This window comes from Balaenoptera physalus (genome assembly GCF_965194825.1).
Source record: "Balaenoptera physalus genome assembly, chromosome: 19".
NCBI lineage: Eukaryota > Metazoa > Chordata > Mammalia > Artiodactyla > Balaenopteridae > Balaenoptera > Balaenoptera physalus.
Genome location: NC_138900.1, coordinates 12,300,708 through 12,316,856, shown reverse-complemented (window position 1 = coordinate 12,316,856; position 16,149 = coordinate 12,300,708). Strand labels below are relative to the sequence as shown.

The window sequence follows — 16,149 nt, the reverse complement described above, 5'->3', positions numbered from 1 at the left end:
ATTTTAAAACAACTAAAAATTTTTTTCTTAATAAATTTTTTCTTAATAATTTTTTCTTATTTTTTTATAAAAAATTAATAAATTATTTTTAAAAATTAAATAATTTTCTTTTCTTAATAAATTTTTTCTTAATAATTTTTTTCTTATTCTTTATTATAATAGCTTTATTCTATTTTATTTTATTTTATCCTCTTTCTTTCTTTCTATTTCTTCTCCCTTTTATTCTGAGCCGTGTAGATGAAAGGCTCTTGGTGCTCCAGCCAGGCATCAGGGCTGTGCCTCTGAGGTGGGAGAGCCAAGTTCAGGACACTGGTCCACAAGAGACCTCCCAGCTCCACGTAATACCAAACGGCGAAAATCTCTCAGAGATCTCCATCTCAACATCAAGACCCAGCTAAACCCTAAAACCTTAACAAAACCAAGAATCAAATAACTGAATGGTTTTTTTTTTTTAACCAGCATTATATTTTATAACCTCTAATACGTACATTTCTTTCATAGCACAATTTATCTTTAATGTGGTACAAAATGTGTGTTTAGTAAACCCCAATATGTTTAGTGCTTTTTCATAAGAAGGCAAAGGTAAGTAAACGTAGATGTGTTCAGCAGTTAATGTTTCAGGATTTTATCTTAAAACGATTTATATCGTCAATGAATTCTCATCATTTAACTTAATTTAGCAACACTCTAAAGCTTTACATTACTAAGAATCCAGAACAACAAAACATAATTATTTTAAAGAGCTTACCAAAAATCGTCTATACCGTTTATTTTATTACTTAGGACAATATCATCATACCGAGTTAATTTTCTTGATAAAAAATTTTGCAACAGATATGACCTCACTGACTTCAAGTATACCTATGAAAGGTACAATGAAAGTTAATGCTGATGACTTACTTAACGCTGATGGCTCTGAAGACATGTCTGTATTAATTCATGTACTTAAATGACAAACTTAACTGACTTCAATACCAGAGAGTAACTTAATATTGAACATTTCCCAGATGATGTGAACCTTAGGAATATTTGATTTGTAAGTGCTTACTTTTCTTCAAGCCAATTAAATAGAGTTCATTTACAAATGCACCTCAGCAGTATTATCAAAAGGCAAAGACTCATACTGAGACATTACATACATACAGACAAACAGAGATCTCATTATTTCACCTTTTTACATTTCATGAACCAGGCATTGCAATTAAACTTATCAGTTTACGACTACCAGTGAGATAGTCCAGTTTACACGCTTGAAGTCAAAAGGCTTCTTTTTCTTCCCTCCTCCCACCCCCAACCCCCCTTGGCTTTAAGTTCTCTAATTAACCCAAGGCTGAAGTCCCAGGCAATGTGGGCTGTGTTTGTCCTTCAAGGACATGATAAGACTTCAAGTTTTCTCCTAAGAATACTTTTGTTCTCTCAGGGTCAGTGTTCTGAAAGAAAAAAAAGTGTTTTATCAAGCCAGCTTTCTCTAACTGCACATGCAATAGTAACCAGTTTTGGAATTTCAAGAGCTTCATCTCAACCCGTTTTCTCCAGAGCCTAAAGAAAATTGTGACCACACGGTGTTAAACCATTGTTTCCTTATTTATAGGTTTATAACTATAGGTCGACCAGTCTGCCCAAATTTTTCCTAGAGGGCTGTCAGATGGAATCAAAGAAGCGCTTCCCATTTTTGATCAGACACGTGTGAACCAGATACAAACCAGACCTCGCCAGATGATGGAAGCCTATACCAGGGAAAAAACAGACAGCATAAAGCTCAGAGTGGCTGCTTCCAAGTCCCGTTAAGCCCAAGACCTTAGTCCAAGTGGCACCTTACAGAGGGGATTTCCAAAATGGAAAATCCCCAGAAGGGAACCGAGTGTTCCCCAGAAGGAACCGAAAGTTCCTCAGGCAGACAAGGTTGAAGGGGCCTCGGAGTACACGCCGGGGAACTTACACAAATGACAGCGGAAGTGCGGAGTCTTAAGCACAGGACCTCCAGGGAAGTCCCTAAATTTATTCTTTGACTCAAGTTTTTCTGCAGACAAAAGACAGGCAGAGGACATGGGTGGGGGCCTGTTCTGGGAAGGCCTCACAGGGTCCTTCTTGGTGACCATCTGGCCCTTCCCCTGCTCTGCGCCCAGCTGGAGACTCACCCCAGCAGGAGAAGGAAGTCCGCACAGAAACAGGCATGAGACCACATTTCAGTTTGGTAATACTTCATTTCTGCAGGGTCAAATCTATTCATTGTCAGGAAGGCAGAGTTGGTATGTTGACGGTAACAGCAGAAGTTTGGTTTCTAAATTTTTGCCAGTGCTTGCGGAAACCGCAGTTTAGGAACCAGTGCAAGACGCCGAGACAGTAATCTGTGCCTCCTGAACATTGTTATCATAATGTTAGCGATGTTTCCCTGGCTTCAAATCAGTCTTCTTTGTTAGGCAGGTGGAGTTGGGATTTGTAATTAATAAGGAAACCGAAATCTCTGCGGTCAGCTTCTCACAATGATGTGTCCTCTTCTACACTAAGATATGATGTTATCTTCTAAGATTTCACAAGGATAGTATCGATACCGAACGGATATGTAAGTAGGCATTAAACCGTAATGACTTCTGCTGGTTGGCCACCAAACATCTTTGTAAAAATATATATGGCCTTATTTTCGAAAGAATTCACGTCCAGCTGCTTGTATGCCACTGAAGCCATCTTGTGTAGTAAAACTCTCAGCATCTCTTTAATTGGGTACATAACCAACCAGTTTAAGGGTGTCAGGGCCTGCTCCATTCCATATATCATTAATTTATCTTCTATAACTTTCTTTATCTTCTCTGTGAGAAATTCAGTCACCACACTCACTAGAATTTCCATGGCCTTGTCCTTGATCAGTGAAGTAAGTAACCCCATGGAGAAGATGTGAGAACTGCCCCTTCTTGTCAGTCCTCGTCCTGAATTTATTTCCTCTGACAGAAGTCATGGGACGTGCCCAGTTCACAGAGGAAGTGGTCTTGGCCAATCAGCGTGTGACACGTTACGGTACATGGCACCATTTGATGTACTGCTGCAGCCCAAAACGGAAATGAGTAAACGGCCTTAGGCACACACCGGCCAAAAAGGCTGCAAGACTTATGTGACCCTGGTTATTCTTTACCTAACAAAGGCTTTTAGCTAGACATGTCATTCTTTACCTAACAAAGGCTTTTAGCTAGACTTGTCATTCACAAAGCTAAACAAAACTATTCACTCTCCGATTTCATATGAATTATACTCTGCACCTGGCATTCTTCTCCCCCTGGTTAATAGGGCTACTCTTGGTTTTCTTCCTTCTTGACTCAGTCAGGTTTCGGTTGCTTTTTGCAGGTGGTTCTTCATTTTATCTTCGTTTTCAAGTACTTGCAATAAGGAGGCTCATAAAGTCCACCTCTGGTCTGTTGTCTGTCACTCTTTCCTTTTCACTCCTAATATGGCATATTGTGCCCAGTCTCATTTTTTCTTCAGAATCCTGCCAAAGTTTGCTTATACAAAACCATCTCTGACTTTGCTGTTGTTATTGTTGTTGTTGTTTTATAATACATATTAACCAGCCACTGAGTATTTTGCTTTAACTTAGTTTTTTTTCTTAGTTAACGTTTTGGTCTTTTTTTTAACGTTTTAAAAAAAATTTTATTGCCGTATGGTTGATTTACAACCTTGGGTTAGTTTCAGGTGTACAGCAAAGTGAATCTGTTATACATATACATATATCCACTCTTTTTTAGATTCTTTTCCCATATAGGACATTACAGAGTATTTTTTTTTAATTAATTACTTTATTTCTGGCTGCATTGGATCTTCGTTGCGGTGTGGGGGCTTCTCATTGCGGTGGCTTCTCCTGTTGGAGAGCACGGGCTCTAAGTGCGCAGGCTTCAGCAGTTATGGCACGGGGGTCAGTAGTTGTGGGTCGCGGGCTCTAGAGCACAGGCTCAGTAGTTGTGGCGCATGGGCTTAGTTGCTCTGCGGCATGTGGGATCTTCCCGGACCAGGGCTCGAGCCCGTGTCCCCTGCATCGGCAGGCGGATTCTTAACCACTGCGCCACCAGGGAAGTCCCTAGTTTCTCTTCTTAACTCCTCACCTCGGCTGCCATCAATGTCCCTGTCCCCAGTGGCTACAGCATCAAGCTCCCATGTCCTGTACCAGGTGTGCAGACACTACACGGGGTGCCCCCAGTGCACTCAAGCATGCCTTCCATCCATTTGCAACTCTGGGCCTGGGCTCATACCCGTCCCATAACCAGAAAGGCTCCACTCAGTTCTCTTGGCAGATTCACATCCTAAAGCTCGACAAGGCTGAGCTGAAGCTCATATACCACAAGCAGTTTACCACACGCCTGAGAGTCTCACCCAAAGAAACACTCAGTTCCTGCCCTCCAGGAATGCAGGGTCTAGTCAAGAAAAAGACACACAGTGTAAATCAACAATTTGAGGAACTCTAGGGATTGTTGTTGTTTTGCCACGCTGAGCGGCTTGCAGGACCTTAGTTCCCCAGCCAGGGATTGAGCCTGGGCCCTTGGCAGTGAAAGCGCCGTGTCCTAACCACTGGACCCCCAGAGATTCCCGAAGCTCTTGTCTACAAGGGCACTTGCATCAGGGGGCAAGATGGCGGAAGAGTAAGACGCGGAGATCACCTTCCTTCCCACAGATACATTAGAAATACATCTACACGTGGAACTGCTCCTACAGAACACCCACTGAACGCTGGCAGAAGACGTCAGACCTCCCAAAAGGCAAGAAACTCCCTACGTACTTGGGTAGGGCAAAAGAAAAAAGAAATAGCAGAGACAAAAGAATAGGGACGGGCCCTGCACCAGTGGGAGGGAGCCGTGAAGGAGGAAAGGTCTCCACACACTAGGAAGCCCCTTCGCGGGCGGAGACTGCGGGTGGCGGAGGGGGGAGCTTCGAGGCCGCGGAGGAGAGCGCAGCCACAGGGGTGCGGAGGGCAAAGCGGAGAGACTCCCGCACAGAGGCTCGGCGCCGAGCGGCACTCACCAGCCCGAGAGGCTTGTCTGCTCCCCCGCCGGGGCGGGCGGGGCTGGGAGCTGAGGCTCGGGCTTCGGTCGGATCGCAGGGAGAGGGCTGGGGTTGGCGGCGTGAACACAGCCTGAAGGGGTTAGCGCACCACAGCTAGCCGGGAGGGAGTCCGGGGAAAAGTCTGCAGCTGCCGAAGAGGCAAGACACTTTTTTCTTGCCTCTTTTGTTTCGCGGCGCGCGAGGAGCGGGGATTCAGAGCGCCGCCTAAACGAGCTCCAGAGACGGGCGCGAGCCGCAGCTGTCAGCGCGGACCCCAGAGACGGGCATGAGACGCTAAGGCTGCTGCTGCCGCCACCGAGAAGCCTGTGTGCGAGCACAGGTCACTCTCCACACCGCCCCTCCCGGGAGCCTGTGCAGCCCGCCACGGCCAGGCTCCCGTGATCCAGGGACAACTTTCCCGGGAGAACGCGCGGCGCGCCTCAGGCTGCTGCAACGTCACGACGCCTCTGCCGCCGCAGGCTCGCCCCGCCTCCTCCGTACCCCTCCCTCCCCGCGGCCTGGGTGAGCCAGAGCCCCCGAAGCAGCTGCTCCTTTAACCCCGTCCTGTGTGAGCGAAGAACAGACACCCTCAGGCGACCTCCACACAGAGGCGGGTCCAAATCCAAAGCTGAACCCCGGGAGCTGTACGAACAAAGAAGAGAAAGGGAAATGTCTCCCAGCAGCCTCAGGAGCAGCGGATTAAAGCTCCACAAACAACTTGATGTGCCTGCATCTGTTGAATACCTGAATAGACAACGAATCGTCCCAAATTCAGGAGGTGGACTTTGGGAGCAGGATATATTAATTTTTCCCCTTTTCCTTTTTTTGTGAGTGTATATGTGTATGCTTCTGGGTGAGATTTTGTCTGTATAGCTTTGCTTTCACCATTTGTCCTAGGGTTCGGTCCGTCCGTTTCTTTTTTTGTTTTTTTTTTAACTTAAATTTTTTCTTAATAATTTTTTCCTTATTTTCTATTTCTAAAAATTAAAAAAATTTTTTTCTTAATAAGTTTCTTCATATTTTTTATTTTAAAACAACTAAAAATTTTTTTCTTAATAAATTTTTTCTTAATAATTTTTTCTTATTTTTTTATAAAAAATTAATAAATTATTTTTAAAAATTAAAAAATTTTCTTTTCTTAATAAATTTTTTCTTAATAATTTTTTTCTTATTCTTTATTATAATAGCTTTATTCTATTTTATTTTATTTTATCCTCTTTCTTTCTTTCTATTTCTTCTCCCTTTTATTCTGAGCCGTGTAGATGAAAGGCTCTTGGTGCTCCAGCCAGGCATCAGGGCTGTGCCTCTGAGGTGGGAGAGCCAAGTTCAGGACACTGGTCCACAAGAGACCTCCCAGCTCCACGTAATACCAAACGGCGAAAATCTCTCAGAGATCTCCATCTCAACATCAAGACCCAGCTAAACCCTAAAACCTTAACAAAACCAAGAATCAAATAACTGAATGGTTTTTTTTTTTTAACCAGCATTATATTTTATAACCTCTAATACGTACATTTCTTTCATAGCACAATTTATCTTTAATGTGGTACAAAATGTGTGTTTAGTAAACCCCAATATGTTTAGTGCTTTTTCATAAGAAGGCAAAGGTAAGTAAACGTAGATGTGTTCAGCAGTTAATGTTTCAGGATTTTATCTTAAAACGATTTATATCTTCAATGAATTCTCATCATTTAACTTAATTTAGCAACACTCTAAAGCTTTACATTACTAAGAATCCAGAACAACAAAACATAATTATTTTAAAGAGCTTACCAAAAATCGTCTATACCGTTTATTTTATTACTTAGGACAATATCATCATACCGAGTTAATTTTCTTGATAAAAAATTTTGCAACAGATATGACCTCACTGACTTCAAGTATACCTATGAAAGGTACAATGAAAGTTAATGCTGATGACTTACTTAACGCTGATGGCTCTAAAGACATGTCTGTATTAATTCATGTACTTAAATGACAAACTTAACTGACTTCAATACCAGAGAGTAACTTAATATTGAACATTTCCCAGATGATGTGAACCTTAGGAATATTTGATTTGTAAGTGCTTACTTTTCTTCAAGCCAATTAAATAGAGTTCATTTACAAATGCACCTCAGCAGTATTATCAAAAGGCAAAGACTCATACTGAGACATTACATACATACAGACAAACAGAGATCTCATTATTTCACCTTTTTACATTTCATGAACCAGGCATTGCAATTAAACTTATCAGTTTACGACTACCAGTGAGATAGTCCAGTTTACACGCTTGAAGTCAAAAGGCTTCTTTTTCTTCCCTCCTCCCACCCCCAACCCCCCTTGGCTTTAAGTTCTCTAATTAACCCAAGGCTGAAGTCCCAGGCAATGTGGGCTGTGTTTGTCCTTCAAGGACATGATAAGACTTCAAGTTTTCTCCTAAGAATACTTTTGTTCTCTCAGGGTCAGTGTTCTGAAAGAAAAAAAAGTGTTTTATCAAGCCAGCTTTCTCTAACTGCACATGCAATAGTAACCAGTTTTGGAATTTCAAGAGTTTCATCTCAACCCGTTTTCTCCAGAGCCTAAAGAAAATTGTGACCACACGGTGTTAAACCATTGTTTCCTTATTTATAGGTTTATAACTATAGGTCGACCAGTCTGCCCAAATTTTTCCTAGAGGGCTGTCAGATGGAATCAAAGAAGCGCTTCCCATTTTTGATCAGACACGTGTGAACCAGATACAAACCAGACCTCGCCAGATGATGGAAGCCTATACCAGGGAAAAAACAGACAGCATAAAGCTCAGAGTGGCTGCTTCCAAGTCCCGTTAAGCCCAAGACCTTAGTCCAAGTGGCACCTTACAGAGGGGATTTCCAAAATGGAAAATCCCCAGAAGGGAACCGAGTGTTCCCCGGAAGGAATCGAAAGTTCCTCAGGCAGACAAGGTTGAAGGGGCCTCGGAGTACACGCCGGGGAAATTACACAGATGCCAGCGGAAGTGCAGAGTCTTAACCACAGGACCTCCAGGGAAGTCCCTAAATTTATTCTTTGACTCAAGTTTTTCTGCAGACAAAAGACAGGCAGAGGACATGGGTGGGGGCCTGTTCTGGGAAGGCCTCACAGGGTCCTTCTTGGTGACCATCTGGCCCTTCCCCTGCTCTGCGCCCAGCTGGAGACTCACCCCAGCAGGAGAAGGAAGTCCGCACAGAAACAGGCATGAGACCACATTTCAGTTTGGTAATACTTCATTTCTGCAGGGTCAAATCTATTCATTGTCAGGAAGGCAGAGTTGGTATGTTGACGGTAACAGCAGAAGTTTGGTTTCTAAATTTTTGCCAGTGCTTGCGGAAACCGCAGTTTAGGAACCAGTGCAAGACGCCGAGACAGTAATCTGTGCCTCCTGAACATTGTTATCATAATGTTAGCGATGTTTCCCTGGCTTCAAATCAGTCTTCTTTGTTAGGCAGGTGGAGTTGGGATTTGTAATTAATAAGGAAACCGAAATCTCTGCGGTCAGCTTCTCACAATGATGTGTCCTCTTCTACACTAAGATATGATGTTATCTTCTAAGATTTCACAAGGATAGTATCGATACCGAACGGATATGTAAGTAGGCATTAAACCGTAATGACTTCTGCTGGTTGGCCACCAAACATCTTTGTAAAAATATATATGGCCTTATTTTCGAAAGAATTCACGTCCAGCTGCTTGTATGCCACTGAAGCCATCTTGTGTAGTAAAACTCTCAGCATCTCTTTAATTGGGTACATAACCAACCAGTTTAAGGGTGTCAGGGCCTGCTCCATTCCATATATCATTAATTTATCTTCTATAACTTTCTTTATCTTCTCTGTGAGAAATTCAGTCACCACACTCACTAGAATTTCCATGGCCTTGTCCTTGATCAGTGAAGTAAGTAACCCCATGGAGAAGATGTGAGAACTGCCCCTTCTTGTCAGTCCTCGTCCTGAATTTATTTCCTCTGACAGAAGTCATGGGACGTGCCCAGTTCACAGAGGAAGTGGTCTTGGCCAATCAGCGTGTGACACGTTACGGTACATGGCACCATTTGATGTACTGCTGCAGCCCAAAACGGAAATGAGTAAACGGCCTTAGGCACACACCGGCCAAAAAGGCTGCAAGACTTATGTGACCCTGGTTATTCTTTACCTAACAAAGGCTTTTAGCTAGACATGTCATTCTTTACCTAACAAAGGCTTTTAGCTAGACTTGTCATTCACAAAGCTAAACAAAACTATTCACTCTCCGATTTCATATGAATTATACTCTGCACCTGGCATTCTTCTCCCCCTGGTTAATAGGGCTACTCTTGGTTTTCTTCCTTCTTGACTCAGTCAGGTTTCGGTTGCTTTTTGCAGGTGGTTCTTCATTTTATCTTCGTTTTCAAGTACTTGCAATAAGGAGGCTCATAAAGTCCACCTCTGGTCTGTTGTCTGTCACTCTTTCCTTTTCACTCCTAATATGGCATATTGTGCCCAGTCTCATTTTTTCTTCAGAATCCTGCCAAAGTTTGCTTATACAAAACCATCTCTGACTTTGCTGTTGTTATTGTTGTTGTTGTTTTATAATACATATTAACCAGCCACTGAGTATTTTGCTTTAACTTAGTTTTTTTTCTTAGTTAACGTTTTGGTCTTTTTTTTAACGTTTTAAAAAAAATTTTATTGCCGTATGGTTGATTTACAACCTTGGGTTAGTTTCAGGTGTACAGCAAAGTGAATCTGTTATACATATACATATATCCACTCTTTTTTAGATTCTTTTCCCATATAGGACATTACAGAGTATTTTTTTTTAATTAATTACTTTATTTCTGGCTGCATTGGATCTTCGTTGCGGTGTGGGGGCTTCTCATTGCGGTGGCTTCTCCTGTTGGAGAGCACGGGCTCTAAGTGCGCAGGCTTCAGCAGTTATGGCACGGGGGTCAGTAGTTGTGGGTCGCGGGCTCTAGAGCACAGGCTCAGTAGTTGTGGCGCATGGGCTTAGTTGCTCTGCGGCATGTGGGATCTTCCCGGACCAGGGCTCGAGCCCGTGTCCCCTGCATCGGCAGGCGGATTCTTAACCACTGCGCCACCAGGGAAGTCCCTAGTTTCTCTTCTTAACTCCTCACCTCGGCTGCCATCAATGTCCCTGTCCCCAGTGGCTACAGCATCAAGCTCCCATGTCCTGTACCAGGTGTGCAGACACTACACGGGGTGCCCCCAGTGCACTCAAGCATGCCTTCCATCCATTTGCAACTCTGGGCCTGGGCTCATACCCGTCCCATAACCAGAAAGGCTCCACTCAGTTCTCTTGGCAGATTCACATCCTAAAGCTCGACAAGGCTGAGCTGAAGCTCATATACCACAAGCAGTTTACCACACGCCTGAGAGTCTCACCCAAAGAAACACTCAGTTCCTGCCCTCCAGGAATGCAGGGTCTAGTCAAGAAAAAGACACACAGTGTAAATCAACAATTTGAGGAACTCTAGGGATTGTTGTTGTTTTGCCACGCTGAGCGGCTTGCAGGACCTTAGTTCCCCAGCCAGGGATTGAGCCTGGGCCCTTGGCAGTGAAAGCGCCGTGTCCTAACCACTGGACCCCCAGAGATTCCCGAAGCTCTTGTCTACAAGGGCACTTGCATCAGGGGGCAAGATGGCGGAAGAGTAAGACGCGGAGATCACCTTCCTTCCCACAGATACATTAGAAATACATCTACACGTGGAACTGCTCCTACAGAACACCCACTGAACGCTGGCAGAAGACGTCAGACCTCCCAAAAGGCAAGAAACTCCCTACGTACTTGGGTAGGGCAAAAGAAAAAAGAAATAGCAGAGACAAAAGAATAGGGACGGGCCCTGCACCAGTGGGAGGGAGCCGTGAAGGAGGAAAGGTCTCCACACACTAGGAAGCCCCTTCGCGGGCGGAGACTGCGGGTGGCGGAGGGGGGAGCTTCGAGGCCGCGGAGGAGAGCGCAGCCACAGGGGTGCGGAGGGCAAAGCGGAGAGACTCCCGCACAGAGGCTCGGCGCCGAGCGGCACTCACCAGCCCGAGAGGCTTGTCTGCTCCCCCGCCGGGGCGGGCGGGGCTGGGAGCTGAGGCTCGGGCTTCGGTCGGATCGCAGGGAGAGGGCTGGGGTTGGCGGCGTGAACACAGCCTGAAGGGGTTAGCGCACCACAGCTAGCCGGGAGGGAGTCCGGGGAAAAGTCTGCAGCTGCCGAAGAGGCAAGACACTTTTTTCTTGCCTCTTTTGTTTCGCGGCGCGCGAGGAGCGGGGATTCAGAGCGCCGCCTAAACGAGCTCCAGAGACGGGCGCGAGCCGCAGCTGTCAGCGCGGACCCCAGAGACGGGCATGAGACGCTAAGGCTGCTGCTGCCGCCACCGAGAAGCCTGTGTGCGAGCACAGGTCACTCTCCACACCGCCCCTCCCGGGAGCCTGTGCAGCCCGCCACGGCCAGGCTCCCGTGATCCAGGGACAACTTTCCCGGGAGAACGCGCGGCGCGCCTCAGGCTGCTGCAACGTCACGACGCCTCTGCCGCCGCAGGCTCGCCCCGCCTCCTCCGTACCCCTCCCTCCCCGCGGCCTGGGTGAGCCAGAGCCCCCGAAGCAGCTGCTCCTTTAACCCCGTCCTGTGTGAGCGAAGAACAGACACCCTCAGGCGACCTCCACACAGAGGCGGGTCCAAATCCAAAGCTGAACCCCGGGAGCTGTACGAACAAAGAAGAGAAAGGGAAATGTCTCCCAGCAGCCTCAGGAGCAGCGGATTAAAGCTCCACAAACAACTTGATGTGCCTGCATCTGTTGAATACCTGAATAGACAACGAATCGTCCCAAATTCAGGAGGTGGACTTTGGGAGCAGGATATATTAATTTTTCCCCTTTTCCTTTTTTTGTGAGTGTATATGTGTATGCTTCTGGGTGAGATTTTGTCTGTATAGCTTTGCTTTCACCATTTGTCCTAGGGTTCGGTCCGTCCGTTTCTTTTTTTGTTTTTTTTTTAACTTAAATTTTTTCTTAATAATTTTTTCCTTATTTTCTATTTCTAAAAATTAAAAAAATTTTTTTCTTAATAAGTTTCTTCATATTTTTTATTTTAAAACAACTAAAAATTTTTTTCTTAATAAATTTTTTCTTAATAATTTTTTCTTATTTTTTTATAAAAAATTAATAAATTATTTTTAAAAATTAAAAAATTTTCTTTTCTTAATAAATTTTTTCTTAATAATTTTTTTCTTATTCTTTATTATAATAGCTTTATTCTATTTTATTTTATTTTATCCTCTTTCTTTCTTTCTATTTCTTCTCCCTTTTATTCTGAGCCGTGTAGATGAAAGGCTCTTGGTGCTCCAGCCAGGCATCAGGGCTGTGCCTCTGAGGTGGGAGAGCCAAGTTCAGGACACTGGTCCACAAGAGACCTCCCAGCTCCACGTAATACCAAACGGCGAAAATCTCTCAGAGATCTCCATCTCAACATCAAGACCCAGCTAAACCCTAAAACCTTAACAAAACCAAGAATCAAATAACTGAATGGTTTTTTTTTTTTAACCAGCATTATATTTTATAACCTCTAATACGTACATTTCTTTCATAGCACAATTTATCTTTAATGTGGTACAAAATGTGTGTTTAGTAAACCCCAATATGTTTAGTGCTTTTTCATAAGAAGGCAAAGGTAAGTAAACGTAGATGTGTTCAGCAGTTAATGTTTCAGGATTTTATCTTAAAACGATTTATATCGTCAATGAATTCTCATCATTTAACTTAATTTAGCAACACTCTAAAGCTTTACATTACTAAGAATCCAGAACAACAAAACATAATTATTTTAAAGAGCTTACCAAAAATCGTCGATACCGTTTATTTTATTACTTAGGACAATATCATCATACCGAGTTAATTTTCTTGATAAAAAATTTTGCAACAGATATGACCTCACTGACTTCAAGTATACCTATGAAAGGTACAATGAAAGTTAATGCTGATGACTTACTTAACGCTGATGGCTCTAAAGACATGTCTGTATTAATTCATGTACTTAAATGACAAACTTAACTGACTTCAATACCAGAGAGTAACTTAATATTGAACATTTCCCAGATGATGTGAACCTTAGGAATATTTGATTTGTAAGTGCTTACTTTTCTTCAAGCCAATTAAATAGAGTTCATTTACAAATGCACCTCAGCAGTATTATCAAAAGGCAAAGACTCATACTGAGACATTACATACATACAGACAAACAGAGATCTCATTATTTCACCTTTTTACATTTCATGAACCAGGCATTGCAATTAAACTTATCAGTTTACGACTACCAGTGAGATAGTCCAGTTTACACGCTTGAAGTCAAAAGGCTTCTTTTTCTTCCCTCCTCCCACCCCCAACCCCCCTTGGCTTTAAGTTCTCTAATTAACCCAAGGCTGAAGTCCCAGGCAATGTGGGCTGTGTTTGTCCTTCAAGGACATGATAAGACTTCAAGTTTTCTCCTAAGAATACTTTTGTTCTCTCAGGGTCAGTGTTCTGAAAGAAAAAAAAGTGTTTTATCAAGCCAGCTTTCTCTAACTGCACATGCAATAGTAACCAGTTTTGGAATTTCAAGAGTTTCATCTCAACCCGTTTTCTCCAGAGCCTAAAGAAAATTGTGACCACACGGTGTTAAACCATTGTTTCCTTATTTATAGGTTTATAACTATAGGTCGACCAGTCTGCCCAAATTTTTCCTAGAGGGCTGTCAGATGGAATCAAAGAAGCGCTTCCCATTTTTGATCAGACACGTGTGAACCAGATACAAACCAGACCTCGCCAGATGATGGAAGCCTATACCAGGGAAAAAACAGACAGCATAAAGCTCAGAGTGGCTGCTTCCAAGTCCCGTTAAGCCCAAGACCTTAGTCCAAGTGGCACCTTACAGAGGGGATTTCCAAAATGGAAAATCCCCAGAAGGGAACCGAGTGTTCCCCGGAAGGAATCGAAAGTTCCTCAGGCAGACAAGGTTGAAGGGGCCTCGGAGTACACGCCGGGGAAATTACACAGATGCCAGCGGAAGTGCAGAGTCTTAACCACAGGACCTCCAGGGAAGTCCCTAAATTTATTCTTTGACTCAAGTTTTTCTGCAGACAAAAGACAGGCAGAGGACATGGGTGGGGGCCTGTTCTGGGAAGGCCTCACAGGGTCCTTCTTGGTGACCATCTGGCCCTTCCCCTGCTCTGCGCCCAGCTGGAGACTCACCCCAGCAGGAGAAGGAAGTCCGCACAGAAACAGGCATGAGACCACATTTCAGTTTGGTAATACTTCATTTCTGCAGGGTCAAATCTATTCATTGTCAGGAAGGCAGAGTTGGTATGTTGACGGTAACAGCAGAAGTTTGGTTTCTAAATTTTTGCCAGTGCTTGCGGAAACCGCAGTTTAGGAACCAGTGCAAGACGCCGAGACAGTAATCTGTGCCTCCTGAACATTGTTATCATAATGTTAGCGATGTTTCCCTGGCTTCAAATCAGTCTTCTTTGTTAGGCAGGTGGAGTTGGGATTTGTAATTAATAAGGAAACCGAAATCTCTGCGGTCAGCTTCTCACAATGATGTGTCCTCTTCTACACTAAGATATGATGTTATCTTCTAAGATTTCACAAGGATAGTATCGATACCGAACGGATATGTAAGTAGGCATTAAACCGTAATGACTTCTGCTGGTTGGCCACCAAACATCTTTGTAAAAATATATATGGCCTTATTTTCGAAAGAATTCACGTCCAGCTGCTTGTATGCCACTGAAGCCATCTTGTGTAGTAAAACTCTCAGCATCTCTTTAATTGGGTACATAACCAACCAGTTTAAGGGTGTCAGGGCCTGCTCCATTCCATATATCATTAATTTATCTTCTATAACTTTCTTTATCTTCTCTGTGAGAAATTCAGTCACCACACTCACTAGAATTTCCATGGCCTTGTCCTTGATCAGTGAAGTAAGTAACCCCATGGAGAAGATGTGAGAACTGCCCCTTCTTGTCAGTCCTCGTCCTGAATTTATTTCCTCTGACAGAAGTCATGGGACGTGCCCAGTTCACAGAGGAAGTGGTCTTGGCCAATCAGCGTGTGACACGTTACGGTACATGGCACCATTTGATGTACTGCTGCAGCCCAAAACGGAAATGAGTAAACGGCCTTAGGCACACACCGGCCAAAAAGGCTGCAAGACTTATGTGACCCTGGTTATTCTTTACCTAACAAAGGCTTTTAGCTAGACATGTCATTCTTTACCTAACAAAGGCTTTTAGCTAGACTTGTCATTCACAAAGCTAAACAAAACTATTCACTCTCCGATTTCATATGAATTATACTCTGCACCTGGCATTCTTCTCCCCCTGGTTAATAGGGCTACTCTTGGTTTTCTTCCTTCTTGACTCAGTCAGGTTTCGGTTGCTTTTTGCAGGTGGTTCTTCATTTTATCTTCGTTTTCAAGTACTTGCAATAAGGAGGCTCATAAAGTCCACCTCTGGTCTGTTGTCTGTCACTCTTTCCTTTTCACTCCTAATATGGCATATTGTGCCCAGTCTCATTTTTTCTTCAGAATCCTGCCAAAGTTTGCTTATACAAAACCATCTCTGACTTTGCTGTTGTTATTGTTGTTGTTGTTTTATAATACATATTAACCAGCCACTGAGTATTTTGCTTTAACTTAGTTTTTTTTCTTAGTTAACGTTTTGGTCTTTTTTTTAACGTTTTAAAAAAAATTTTATTGCCGTATGGTTGATTTACAACCTTGGGTTAGTTTCAGGTGTACAGCAAAGTGAATCTGTTATACATATACATATATCCACTCTTTTTTAGATTCTTTTCCCATATAGGACATTACAGAGTATTTTTTTTTAATTAATTACTTTATTTCTGGCTGCATTGGATCTTCGTTGCGGTGTGGGGGCTTCTCATTGCGGTGGCTTCTCCTGTTGGAGAGCACGGGCTCTAAGTGCGCAGGCTTCAGCAGTTATGGCACGGGGGTCAGTAGTTGTGGGTCGCGGGCTCTAGAGCACAGGCTCAGTAGTTGTGGCGCATGGGCTTAGTTGCTCTGCGGCATGTGGGATCTTCCCGGACCAGGGCTCGAGCCCGTGTCCCCTGCATCGGCAGGCGGATTCTTAACCACTGCGCCACCAG

General features: G+C 43.7%; 1 long non-coding RNA gene across 1 annotated transcript; it reads right to left on the bottom strand.

Moving 5' to 3' along the window:
• Positions 1-6,168: 6,168 nt before the first annotated feature.
• LOC309649007 lies at positions 6,169-12,020 on the bottom strand. Its single transcript, XR_014256903.1, has 3 exons — positions 11,049-12,020; positions 7,987-10,063; positions 6,169-7,477 (listed from the first exon to the last, which is right to left on the bottom strand). It is a non-coding gene; the product is annotated as an uncharacterized lncRNA (long non-coding RNA).
• Positions 12,021-16,149: the final 4,129 nt, after the last annotated feature.